This window comes from Macrobrachium nipponense, chromosome 3 (assembly GCF_015104395.2).
Source record: "Macrobrachium nipponense isolate FS-2020 chromosome 3, ASM1510439v2, whole genome shotgun sequence".
Classification (NCBI taxonomy): domain Eukaryota; kingdom Metazoa; phylum Arthropoda; class Malacostraca; order Decapoda; family Palaemonidae; genus Macrobrachium; species Macrobrachium nipponense.
Genome location: NC_087202.1, coordinates 107,285,780 through 107,300,635, shown reverse-complemented (window position 1 = coordinate 107,300,635; position 14,856 = coordinate 107,285,780). Strand labels below are relative to the sequence as shown.

Sequence of the window (14,856 nt, the reverse complement as noted above, 5' to 3'; positions counted from 1 at the left end):
AACATTTTTATGATACAAAAATGATTTACAAATTTTAAATATTAATAATGATCAGTACTGTATTAGTCAGTTTAATAAGATTAAATTATATCACATAACAACAATAATGATTCTCTCTATCTTACAGTGATGTAATTTTTTTGTATTATAAATAAATGATTTACTAATTTTCAAATATTAATATTAGTGTAAAGAGAAAATAATTTATTAAAGAAAATACTACAGTGAATTAGTAAGATTTTAGTTTATAAATTTTAAAAAATATGTAAGAATGAAAGAAATCCTAGTCTTCACACATCTTTTTTTCAAACTCCAGGTACCAAGCTGAGGTCCAACAGCTGTTAAATATCTCAAGTAATGTGAGAGGGGAGAGAGTGTTTTGTTTCTCTCTCTCTCTCTTCTCTCTCTCTCTCTCTCTCTCTCTAAAAATCTATCTATCTTACAGAGATGTATGTTTTTTGTATGATAAATAAGTGATTTATTAATTTTCAAATATCAATGTTAATGTAAACAGTATTAAAGTACATACTATAGTGAATTAGCAAGATTTTAGTTTATAGATTAAAAAATTATGTAAGAATGAAAGAAAAATCCTTTCTACTTACCTTACCCCCATCTTATCTCTGAACTCCAGTTAGCCAAGCTGAGATGGCTGGAGTCCAACAGCTCTCAAATATATCAAGTAATGTGACAGGAGCTGGAGTGTGTTGCCTTCACCAGATCATGTAATCTCTCTCTCTCTCTCTCTCTCTCTCTCTCTCTCTCTCTCTCTCTCTCTCTCTCTTTTACTGAGATGAGAGAATTTCTATGGTACATGAGTATATGTTTATTGATATTTTCGCATAATAATAATAATATAGCTAATTTCAAAATTCATATGTGATAGTATTTTAAAGAAATACAATAATCTATCCATTTCACTCTTTTCAATAAGGATAACCCTCTCTCTGCTTGGTGAGACGTACCCGCGCACAGTCTGATTAATCAACAGATATCACGCGTTTAACATGTCTGGAAATCGAAAAATATCTAGAAGTGTTCGTGAACTGTCGGTGATAAGATTAGTATGAAAATAGTAGGATAAAGCGTCTACTAAGTTAGTTTATCAAGTGAAATATTGTAAATCAGATCAAGATGGCAGTAAGTTCCAACTGTGGAAAGAAATGGCGTAATCTTGCGTGTCTAGCAGATTCGCAGTATGATGAGCAGGAAGGGAGCTGGCATTTCTCATCTATGAGATCAACAACAGCCCTAATCAAAAAGATACAAAAACATTCATAGACATATTAGAAGGATATGATCCTTCAAATTGGAACAAATCAACAGAAAACATCTTGAAAATAATTGAAGTACGTAGTTCCAAATAAAATCCAAGTGGTCAAGAGACTCATAAAGAAAATTTACATCAATCAATATATTCCGACAAAGAAAATGAATAAGGTGAACATTGTGAATATACTAATTGATGCAATAGGAAAAAGAATGCCAAAAGCATGCAAATTGTGTAAGGTGTGGTATAGCATAGTTAATCCACAAAACCTGATCAGAAAATGTTCTGCATGCAACATTCCAACGCATCCTCAATGTGCTGAAGTAATGCAAGATATGAGTAAGGTACCAGAATATTTTGCTCAACATGTCTATCATGGATAGACAATGTTATTAAATCAAGACTTAATGTACAAATAGTTGAGGATGAAGAAGAGGAAGAAGAAGAAGAGGAGGAAAACTGAAGAGAAGAAAACAAAACTTAAATGACAGAAAAAAATAAGGAAAACTAAGAACAAGACAAGAGTATGGATGCAGAGATACTCATTGATACTACATATGAGGCAATCAAGCAGCATACATACGAAGAAATAAATTACGACATGACAACACAAAATAAAATCCCGAAGAGGCTCTACCCAGATCTGCACACTGATGGGAAAGAGGAAAGAATAGACAAGAAAGAGAAAGTCTGCACCCTTTTGAAAAGAGGGAATTGCAGATTCGGAGAAAGATGTTACTACAAGCATCCCAAGGTATGTCACAATTATGAAATCTATGATAAATGTGCATACCTAGACGGCTATTAGGATGATTGCAGAGATCTACATCCAAAAATATGCAAAACCTAAAAGAAGGAAAAGGATGTAAGTTCGACAAAAAATGTAAATATATGCACCCTGTAGCCATGAATCGAAATCAGTTAAATAATCAATTAAATAATAAAATTCAAAATACGAAAGAAACAAATAAAGAGAGGAACAAAGAACATGAGGTGAAGAAAAAAAAGCAAGCCATCCGTGATATGGAGTGTCAGCAAAGAATTTCCCAAGCATCAGCTCCAAGATACTACAGCTCAAGAGATAAATACTGTGTGTACGATGCTAGGGGATATTGCAGATACGGAGAAAATTGCAGATTTAGACACAAAATGAATAATTATGATGAAGATCAAATATTATGGAAAAGTTGGATTTTTTAATGTCAGAATTTCTGGAAATGAAGAAAAGAACAGCGTACCAGAACAGGAAAGAGATGTGGGAAAATCCTTTATTACCCATAGTAAATGGAGATAACATGTAAACCATCATAGTGATGAATACGCAAGGTTTAGTTATGAGTAACTCAAAAAGAAAAATAGATATAATTTTTTGGAAAATTAAAAAATAAAGGTGAAACCATACCTGGTAAACAGGCGGTCCCTGGGTTACAACGGGGGTTCTGTTCTTGAGAGGTGTCGTAAGCCGAAAATCGTTGTAAGCCGGAACATCGTCAAAAATCCTAAGAAAACTTTACTTTTAATGCTTTGGGTGCATTGAAAACTATGTAAACTGCATTCTTATGGCATTTTTCATTAAAAAAAACCTTCAAATATTGATTATTTTGCATTTTTGGTGTCATCCATTTTCATCCTACCAAGTGAGCGTTGTAGGCATCGTAACCCTGGAACATGCGTCGTAACCCTGGAAATAACGTCTATTGACGAGTCGTAACCTCGGAACGTCGTAAGCCGACACCGTCGTAACCCGGGGACTGCCTGTATTCCCAAGAGACTGGTATTGATGATCAAATAAAAGGGTTCCAAACTTATAGATCAGATAGAAAAAATAGGAATCTAGGGGGAACCGCGATATATGGGAAAGACATAAAATTAGAAAAATATGAGAAATATAGTAACTCAGAATGTTGAACAAACTCGCGGTAAAGAAAATTTGAATCTGGAAAATTAATGACATAGTAGTTAGTAGTATATAGACCCCCTAATACTAAAAAGTTTGACACAATAATAGAAAAATTGGATGATATATGTAGAAATCAAAAGGACTGGACTATTCTCCTATCTGGAGACTTTAACTTTCCTTTCGTAGACTGGAAAGAACGAATAGGAGATTGTGGTTGTATTTATACAAGTAAAAAAAGAGAGTAATAGCAGTGCAGAAGATAAGAGATAATTCGAAAAGCTATTAGATATGCTACTAGAATACAACGTTCAACAAATAAATCACCTGCCAACAAGAAAGGAAAATACTTTAGACCTAGTATTTGTGAACGAGGTGAATTTAATGCAAGAATTTCAGACCATTATGTCATAGAATTAACAGTCCATTCCAAAGCAAGTGAAAACAGAGATAAGCAAGAAATGAAAAAGTGGGAAGGATATGGAAAATACTTCTACAGTAAAAATATAAAATGGTCAGAAATAAATGAAGAATTAAAGATTGGGATAACATTTTCGTAAGTGATGATATAAAGGTAAATACGGAGATATTATATAAAATGTTAGAGAAAATAGTGGATAAATATATACCGAAGAAGAAAAATAAACATCAGTCATGCATACCAAGAGACAGAAGGATCTTGTTCCAGAAAATCAAAGTGGAAAAAAGGTCTTGCAAAAGAAAAAATGCATGGAAAGTGATCGAACTAAAAAGTAAGATAGAAAATGCAGAACAAAAGATTATACAATCAAAAGAAAATGAAAAATGGGACTTGGAAGAAAAAACCCTAGTAAATATCAAGCAAAACCCCAAACTATTGTACTTGTATGCGAAAAAGATGAATAAAAGAAGAATAGTAATAGGCCCTCTAAGAATTGAAGGGAGATTAACGAATGAAAAAAAGATATGAACATATTAGCAGAACGATATAAGAGAGAATTCACCCTTAGAATTGATAATGAAGCTAATGATATAGAAGTAAGGGATGAAAATAGTGAATATTTAGCAGACAGATATTAATGAAGCTGATATTGTGCAGGCCATTAATGAAATTAAAATGGAGCTTGCAGCTGGCCTGATGGTGTCCCCTGCTATTTTGTTAAAGAAAGTACGTAGATCATTCTATCGCAAAGCCACTTGCAATATTATTAAGACAAAGTGTAGATACAGGCAAGATTTATGATGAGCACAAATTAGCATATATTACCCCTACTTTCAAAAGTGGATCAAGACTAGAGGCAAGTAATTATAGGCCTGTGAGTCTAACATCACATATTATGAAAGTGTATGAAAAGGTAATGAAGAAAAATATGAAACATTTAATAAAAAATAATTTGTTTAATATAGGACAACATGGTTTTGTACCTGGAAAAAGTACACAAACCCAACTGTTAGTCCACCATGAGAACATATACAAAAATATGAAAAGCGGAAATGAAACAGATGTGGTTTTATCTAGATTTTGCAAAAGCTTTTGACAAGGTAGATCATAATATATTAGCGAGGAAAATTAGAAAACATAATATAGTGGATAAAGTAGGAGGACAGTTAAAAGAATTTTTACACAACAGAAAACAGATAGTTACGCAAACGATGAGAAATCGGATGAAGCTAAGGTAATATCCGGTGTGCCACAAGGTACGGTGTTAGCTGCATTACTGTTTGGTAATTATATTGCAGACATAGACAGTAATGTTAAGGACTCGGTAGTGAGTAGTTTCACCGATGACACAAGAATAAGTAGAGAAATTACTTGTGATGAAGATAGGAACGTCTACAAAGAGACCTTAACAAAGTACAGTATATGATTGGGCAGAGGTAAATAGGATGGTATTTAACTCTGATAAATTTGAATCAATAAATTATGGAGACAGAGAAGGAAAGGTATATGCATATAGGGGACCTAATAATGAGACAATCGCAAATAAGGAAGCTGTTCAAGACCTTGGTGTGATGGTGAATAGGAACATGTTATGCAATGATCAAATAGCAATTCTATTGGCAAAATGTAAAGCAAAAATTGGAATGTTGTTACAGCACTTCAAAACAAGAAAAGCTGAACACATGACTATGCTTTATAAAACATATGTTCATAGTCCACTTGAATATTGCAATATGATATGGTACCCACACTATCAAAAGGATATTGAACAAATAGAGAGTGTACAAAGGTCCTTTACAGCTAGAATAGAAGAAGTTAAGGATCTTGACTACTGGGAAAGACTAAAATTTTTAAAATTATATAGTCTAGAAAGGAGAAGAGAACGCTACATGATAACTCCGTCATGGAAACAGATAGAAGGAATTGCCAAAAACATCATGGAGCTAAAAAATAACTATACCATGAAAAATAAGGAAAGCACAGAGGACATTAATCCACTACGCACCAGCATCGATAATGCAGCATCTATTCAATGCATTGCCACCTCATCTGAGGAATATATCAGGAGTGAGCGTAGATATGTTTAAGAATAACCTCGACAAATATCTAAGCTGCATCCCAGACCATCCAAGATTGGAAGATGCAAAATATACCGGAAGATGCACTAGCAACTCTCTAGTAGACATTAGAGGTGCCTCACACTGAGGGACCTGGGGCAAACCGAACAAGATGTAAGGTCTGTAAGGTAAGGTCTCTCTCTCTCTCTTTCTTTCTTTTGCCACACGAGATACACGTATGTCATAATGGTAACTATCGCCCTCTGTTTGGGCTGGAAGTGTATGTCTAAGTAGATCTTTAAGGGCATTACTACATTTTATGGTAAAATAATAATATACAATAGTATACTAGTTTTCGAATAATATCAAGTTTAACGAGATTAAACAATAACAATAACATTCTCTCTCTCTCTCTCTCTCATCTCTCCTCTCTCTCTCTCCTCTCTCTCTCTCGTCTCTCTCTCTCTCTCTCTCTCTCTCTCTCCATCTACTTATGTATGTTTGTTTTGTAGTATAAATAAATGATTTACCTTATAACCAATTTTCAAATATTGATAAGATTGATAAAAAAATAACAATTCCCAGTCTTTTTATCCACTTGGAGGAAGGTGGGCGGGGGAGTAAATGGCAGTTTGATGTACGAATTGGCGGAGGGGAAGGAGTCAGTCTAGGAGTTACTCTCTCTCTCTCTCTCTCTCTCTCTCTCTCTCTCTCTCTCTCTCTCTCTCTCTCTCTCTCTCTCTCTCTCTCTGTTATTGGCTGTAGGTATATATTTTTAATGGTAAAATGTTTAAGGTGACTTTGAAATGATGTTAATAATATAACCACAAAGATTAATACAGTATTAGGTTAGTAATTTTAGGTATATTTGAAGTAGGATGTTATTTAAGGTATACATTTGGTAGCTGAAATTTCAAGATAGGCAGTTATAAGCATTTTTTTGTGTGGTTCTAACTATTCGCGGGTTTTAACTATTCACGGGGGTGTCTGGTACACATCCCCCGCAAATACAGGGGGAACACTGCTCTTCCAATCGCCAGCTGGTAACTGGTTTAAACATTCAGAATGTAAAGAAAGGATTCTGTGAGATCTGGCAACAACCTGGACGTACAAGGTGATAGCTGGTCAGAGACTGGGCATTAGACCTCAGAACGCTTCAGTCTTTCCTTAGCCGCCTTGGTGAGTACATGCTTGCGGTGTGCTCTCCCTCCAAGCCAGTTGTTTTGTGCCCATGTTCTGTTTTTCAGTGTGTTTGGTGTGATTGTTTTAGTTTATTATGGCTTCCTCCGAGTCTTCATGGCCTGGTCAACGAATGGGCCCAGGCATTTTTCAGGGTTTTCCGTGCTCAAGGTTTTTGGCGTTGTCGGCTATGGATCTGCATACGAATTGTAGTAGGTGCAGAGCAAATTTTTGTACTATAACCTCCCCTGCCGGAAATGTCGTTCCTGGCCTAAGTCGCAGTGGGCGGTGTTTTATAGGAAGAGAGAACATTGCAGAGTTTTGACTCTTCCTTCTTTGGAGGGATTTTCTTCACCTCGTCTGGACGTTTTGGCTGCTCCCTCTCCTTCGATCGCTCATCCTGTGGCTAGTTCTAGTGTTCCTGTGTCATCTTCCTTTTCTTCCATTGATTTGTCGATAGAAGTATCGGGAGTGCCACCAGGTGATTGTTATGTTTAATGTAGCCCCCTCTCCCTCGTGTGCCAGTTATCTTTCTGAGAGGGAGGAGGCTGCTCTATCTAATTCCTTTGTTGCAGATTCAGAGTCATCCAAGATGGCAGCGGGTCCTGGGCTGGGGTTGCTTGGGCAATGGGGTTTTACCCCCTTTCCTTGTATGGACGTTGTTTTGCATTTGCTTGGAGGCTCATACCCTCTCCTGGCCCCCATTGCTCTCCCGCCTACCCCGGGTCTCCTCTATGCTGGCTCTTGCATACAGCCATCGTGTGGAGCCTCGCCTACAGTCCCTGGGTCACACCTTATTGCTCCGCTGAGGCCATTGACTAGCGCTGGTCACAGAGATGTCGTGACATCACTCCCAGCCTCCTCTCGGCCTGTGATGTCGGTTGAAGTGGCCGCTCACCCTCCTGTCTCTATGACGTCATTGTCCTCTCTCGCTGAGCCATCCGAGGCATTGTTTCAAGCAGTCTTCAAGAGGATGGACTCTGTTTTGGGAGAGAGGTTTTCTGTCTTCACTGTGAAGAAGACTGATCATAAACATAAGGTCTCTTCTCCACCTCCTGCTTTTAAGAGATCTCATAGGGAAGGAGATTTATCTCCTCCTCCTCCTCCTCCATCACCGCCTCGTCATCATATCAGACGTTGGAGGTTCAAGGACTTGGTGGTTTTGTTTTATGCGAGCAGAGGGAGTGCATCACCTTCTGCCTCTCATGACTGTGTCTCCCAGGCACGTCTGTGTTCGTGTAAGTGAGGGGTGCTTCACCAGCTGCCCCGCAAGGTCATGGTTCCCCATCGCAGGTTCAATTTCGTGGGGTTGACAGTGAAGCTTGTGGAAGGAAGGCATCCTAGTCTTCGTTACATGGTCGTGTATCACCGATGCGTGCTGATAATGCATCATCATCTTCTGTTCATGGCTGCGTTTCTCCCTGTAGACCTTTATTTTCTTTTCTTTTTTTTATGGTTTTCTGGCACAAAATTATACTTTACTTCATGGCATCCAATAATATTGTATGAATTTTCTTATTACTATTGTATTAGAAAATACAAACAGCAATCAATGTTTTGGTTTGGAAATCAGCTGAAGGCAATTGTGAGGTAAACTTATTTTGCTGTATTGAACTTAAATAAGAGTGATTTTCTTGCTTCTAGTTAGCATAAATGAATAGTTAGATACTCTATTGATATGGGACAAGGTTATTTTATGTTATACGAAGTGTTTTCAAGTCGAAGTATCACTTGAATAAGTATCATTGTGAATGAAATTTTGTTATTTTTTCTTTAGTAGATGGCGATGAGGGCATATTTATTGCGTAAAAAATAAACAAGCTGCGTTCAATATTTTTCACTTGAGTTTTATCAGAATACTACAAGCTTTACATATTTATCTTTTATCGGAGTAAAAACAATAAAATGTGTTCTTTCAAGCCAAATAGTTTTCATTAAAACACGTTTCTTTCAAATTTTGTTTACGGTCGTGTTTGATGGTATACTATACGGAAGTTTAGAGGAGTTTCATTTATGTTACCAGTGCACAATAATAGTTGTTAGCAGATGAACATTCCTTCCTCAGCTTCAGCTACAACTTGCAGCTTGAATTTAGGGGTATATGCCCTTGCCGCTCTTTTCTCCATAGTGAATAAGGATATAGCAATGTAAAAATATATCACTCCTATTCTGCTTAACACTAAATATAACAACTATGGTAACTTTTTACTATCATACGAGGGTTGAAATGCAAGCAAACCACTTTTGTTATCAGATTCGGTTGTTCACAGCAAATTGGCTGTTTCTGGCTGTATGCATTTACACAACAAGAATAACATTGTTAACGAAACTTTAGCATTCTCTTTTACTTTTTTTAACTTAACTAGAAAATGGGATAGATAATGAGGAGGAAAAGTAGGATTAGTCTATTGTTTGTTTATTCGTGGCTTGAAGCACGGCTCACCAACCAGAACAATAAGTTTTTGAACATCTGGTTCATAACCTGATTTGTTCTTGAACAGGACTGTTTATGAGCCAAGGTACCACTGTAGTTAATGAATATATTCAAAGTTAGTCCTTCTTGGATGTGGATGTTGTCCTTTTTCTAATAATGATCAAGTAGAGGTATATATGATCGTGGTTTTTACTTTATAGTATTTTAGGGTCAACACCTTGTTAATGTCTTCAGTTAAGGAATAAGAAGTACAGTAGTACCTCGAGATACGAAATTAATCCGTTCCGAGTAGCCCTTTGTATCATGAGGTTTTCGTATCTTGGACCACATTTTACATGTAAAATGGCTAATCCGTTCCAAGCCCTCCAAAAACACCCTAGTAAATTTCATAATAAAGCTAAATTGACCTATAAACAATGAAATACTACAACAATTTGGACCATTCAATACCTAAATTAATAAAAAAAATGCAAAATATAACCTGTAAATAAAGTGTATATTAGTGTACATGGTAACAAGAAATATACTGTACGTACGTAAAATGTGGAGGCTTACCTTATGAGTGAGGCTATGTACATACGTAACTATCCAAGGAAGATTGCTTCTGCCTACTTTTCACAATGTTCCTGTGTGAGCCTTTTGGGGGGTGTCTTCTACAAATAATTGCACTTTATGAAAAGCGGCTTTAATTTCTGCCGTTTTTTTTTTTTTTTTTTTTTCTTTTTTTGATTTTTAACTTTTTTTTTTTTTTTACTTTACATAGGTTTTTTTTTTTTTTTTTTTTTATTACAGAATTTCAACTTTGTTTTTTATCACTCGGTTCTTTTTTTGCACCTCATGACTCTATTGGCCCTGGTGTCCATCAAAACCCTGCTCAACCAAATGCTCTCTTTCTTTGCAACTGATTTGGGTACTGAATGTTCGGCTGCTGACCTTCAAAATAAACTGAAGTGCCTTGATTATACGTACTACTGGTATGCATGTTGTAAATGATTGGTCTACACCCTCTGTTCAGCAGGGAGTGGAGATTCTACCAACCTTGCAAAGTTTCCAGTTATCCCATGAGAGAGACCTTGATCACTTATCCCATGTGAGAGATCTTGGTCACTTTTTTTTTTTTTTAAATACGTACACATTGACGATCTTGAAAACGAATACCGCGTGCGTACTATAACCATGCTGGTACCGAGGGGCCGCGCCACGCCACCACGTGTACATAGTAGATGCATGATGGGGAGGGACGGCTGGACAATAGGAGAGAAGGATTTCATGGCCGCGACTAGCATCAGGAACCAATGGGAGAGCAGGAGGATGGTGGCGAGTCTACTAGTACTAAGATGGCGGCGCGCGGCGCGATTTTCAAAATTGGAATCCGGGCGAATCTCGGACTTTCAGAAACCTTTCGTATCTTGAAAACTTTTCGTATGTAGAGCTGTTAAATTTTTCGTATCGAGTTTTTTGTAAGTTGAGCCTTTCGTATCTCGAGGCACCACTAGTTAATTTTCAATTTTTTTTTCATAAGGGATTATGTATAGTATATATACACTCATAATTAGTAGGTGGTTCTCAGAGAATCTCCTTGTTCAAAGATGTACACAAACTTCTGAAACTTGATGAACATTGCATTTTTTATACATTTGTAGGGCATCATTCTTCATTTTAAAATGAAATCATAGTTAAGTATATCTTGGTTGTACCAGACCACTGAACTAATTAACAGCTCTCCAAGGGCTGGTCTGAAAGATTAGATATTTTTGCATGGCTAGGAGCCAATTGGTCACCTAGCAATGGGACCTACGGCTTATTGCGGAATCCGAACCACATTATATTGAGAAACTAATTCTTTCACCAGAAATAAATTCCTCTGATTCCGCCAAGAATCAAACTTCTGACCACTGGATTGGTAGCCAAGCGCAAAAACCACTCGTCCAATGAGAAACTTATGAATTCATTGTAAATGGCTTGTTTGATTCATGCAGAACAGCTTTCCATCATCACATATTAATTAATAAGAACTTATTTCATGTCCAAAGAAAATATCTGATGTAAAAATTCTTGATGATTATAATGTGATGAATCACTTCTTAAGATTGATTGCTTATATACATCAACTACTATATACGTACTGCATTTTATTGACAATGATCTCATATAGTCTGTAGTTTAGCCCTTAAACGCCTATTGGATGTATTAAACGTCGACAAAAATTGTCTGTTAGGTGCTTAATTGACATATGATACGTCGACGCAAAAAAGTTTTTTTTTTAAATTCGCGGAAAAATAGTTATAGCCCTACTTGGCAAAAACTTGTGAATCATGCACCTTGAGGGATGCTGGGAGTTCACGGATCAAGCTGTTGTTTTGTTTACAAGCGTTACCATGGCGCGTATGTGTGAATTTCTTTCTTCTTGCACTAAAAAGCATCAGCGACACATCTCCGAAATTATTTTGTCCCTTTGACATAATTTTTGCACCATTTTATATTAGCCGTTAAATAGAGTTTTATATATAAATATGTGCACAAATTCATGTAGAATACAACAAAAAAACAACCCATGGTTGTAGCTTTTATCAGTTTTGAAATATTTTCATATAAATAACGATAAGTGCCAAAATTTCAACCTTCAGTCAACTTTGACTCAACCGAAATGGTCGAAAAACGCAATTATAAACTAAAACTCTTATATTCTAGTAATACTCAATCATTTACCTTCATTTTGCAACAAATTGGAAGTCTCTAGCACAATATTTTGATTTATGGTGAATTAATGAAAAAAAAAACTTTATCCTTACGTCCGCGTGGTAGCTCTGCCAAAAAAATCAGAAATTCTTTCGTCCGATTGTCGTAATGTTTGCACCGTTTTATGTTAGCCGTTACATAAAGTTTTATGTATGAAAATATGTGCAGTTTTGTGTAGAATACAACAAAAAACAACCCACGGTTGTAGCTTTTATCAGTTTTTAAATATTTTCCTATATGTAACGATAAGTGCCAAAATTTCAACCTTCAATCAACTTTGACTCGACCGAAATGGTAGAAAAACGCAATTGTAAGCTAAAACTCTTATATTCTGTAATATTCAATCATTTACCTTCATTTTGCAACAAATTGGAAGTCTCTAGCACAATATTTCGATTTATGTTGAATTTAAAAAAAAAAAAAATTTCCTTACATTTGCACACGGTAACTCTTCCGAAAAAATCAGAAATTTTTTCGTCAGATTTCCATAATGTTTGCACCGTTTTATATTAGCCGTTACATAAAGTTTTACATATGAAAATGTGTGCAATTTCATGTAGAATACAACAAAAAACAACCCATGGTTGTAGCTTTTATCAGTTTTGAAATACGTATTTTCATATATGTAACGATAAGTGCCAAAATATCAACCTTTGGTCAACTTTGACTCAACCAAAATGGTCGAAAAACGCAATTGTAAGCTGAAACTCTTACATTCTAGTAATATTCAATCATTTACCTTCATTTTGCAACAAATTGGAAGTCTTTAGCACAATATTTTGATTTATGGTGAATTTTTGAAAAAAACTTTTTTCTTACGTCCGCATGGTAGCTCTGCCGAAAAAATCAGAAATTCTTTCGTCTGATTGTCGTAAAGTTTTATATATGAAAAAGTGCGCAATTTCATGTAGAATACAACAAAAATAATTCATGGTTGTAGCTTTTATCAGTTTGAAATATTTTTCATATCACCGATAATTGGAAAAAAATTTGACCTTCGGTCAAATTTAACTCGATCCAAATGGTCGAAAACGCCAATTGTAAGCTAAAACTCTTACATTCTAGTAATATTCAATCATTTAGTACCTTCATTTTGCAACAAATGGGAAGTCTCTAGCACAATAGTATTTTGATTTATGGTGAATTTTTTTTAAAAACTCTTTTTCCTTACGTCCGTGTGGGGTAGCTCTGCCGAAAAAATCAGAAATTCTTTCATCCGATTGTTGTAATGTTTGCACCGTTTTATATTAGCCGTTACATAAAGTTTTTGTAGCTTTATCAGTTTTGAAATATTTCGTATAAATCACGATAAATAGAAAATTTTCGACCTTCGGTCAACTTTAACTCGACCGAAATGGTCGAAAACTACAATTGTAAGCTACAGCACTTACAGTCTAGTAATATTAATCATTTACCTTCATTTTGCAACAAATTCGAAGTCTCTAGCACAATATTTCAATTTATGGTGAATTTTTGAAAACAACTTTTTTTATGTCTGCGTGTTACGAATTCATGCATCATATTGTGATAATATTTTCTGTGTTGCTTTGATCATTTTACAATTTGTTATATACGAAAATCATTGCAATTTAGTGTACAATACAACGAAAAAAAGTAACTCATTAGTTTTAACCGTTTTGCTCACAGCATAATTTGTATACAATTATACATAAATGAAATTTTTTTTGGGCTGTCATATATTCCAATATTTATATATAATAATGATTTTTTTTTTCATTTCTTTTGGTTGCATACTAAACTTCAGATAATGACAAAAAAAAAGGAGCCAAAAATGAACTCTTATTCTTGAAAACTAAGCGTGCTGTGATTTTTTTAAAAAACTTTTTTTCCACTTCGGCGCTCACTCGTGAATGCTGCCGGCATACGGGAGACACTTTCGGAAATACCGGCTCACGTTTAAGGGTTAATTAACATGGAAGATGCATTTAAAAGCTATAGAGGCAAATATAATAGGTCTTTAATAATGCATGACTGTCGGACATACTCCTAAGGTAATTTGCATTTATGTAAAAAGTAGTGGAGACCTTGACTCTGTTCTAGCATGTTTTTATGAAATGTAATATTCTTTCTAACTTTGTACATTCTTTCCCTCAGAAATGGAGAGAGATATTGGGTTGCAGATATGGCCTGGTCCAGGGATAATTCATATGTCGTTGGTTGCCTTAATACAGGTGCCATTTTCATTGGCAAACAAGAATTGGGACCTATTGTGGAAAATATCTTGTTTCAGGAGAGAATTTAGTTCTTCAGCCTTCATCTCTACTAGACCTTCATCCACATTCACATCCAGTGAGAAAAATGTAAGGGTATTTAATTTTCAATGAGGTTATAATAATATAAAACTTTGATCACTGAAGAAACTCACTTTATAAAGATTACCATAAGTAGGGTTATAATATTACAAAGCTTTGATCATTAAAAATGTCATTTCTGGGCTCAGCTCGTGTCGCTGCGCGAAATATCCTTTAATCTATTATTTCTAGGGTAAATGTACTAACACATACCAGAGAATAAATAAAATAAAGAAAAAGGTCAGTATAACTGACTCTCCTCACCTCCAAGAGGGTGTCGGTATGAACACTAGGCGAGTGAGACCACTACCACGAGCCAAATACCAATAGAAATCTCCCACAACAAAAACCCTCCATGAGGAGAGCCGACCCACAGAGTGAGCAGCTCGTACTACTACTACTCCATCCGCCCATGCTGCCGACTGCTGCGCCTCTGGTGGCCATCCTTTTAAGTTAGCGCACACGAGTCACTTGTGCTATTTTTCTCTCTGTGTTTTTTGTGCCCTTTCGTTGGATTTATCTATAATGGAGCGTGCAGCTATTGCAG

The 14,856-nt window shown here is 35.7% G+C and overlaps 1 long non-coding RNA gene across 1 annotated transcript in view; it reads left to right on the top strand.

Moving 5' to 3' along the window:
* The window catches only part of LOC135221947 (uncharacterized), a 144,259-nt gene extending 130,055 nt beyond the window's left edge, over positions 1–14,204 (top strand). The window contains exon 4 of the long non-coding RNA XR_010316135.1: positions 14,113–14,204. This is a non-coding gene — a long non-coding RNA (uncharacterized LOC135221947). The remainder of the gene's footprint in view (positions 1–14,112) is intronic.
* Positions 14,205–14,856: the final 652 nt, after the last annotated feature.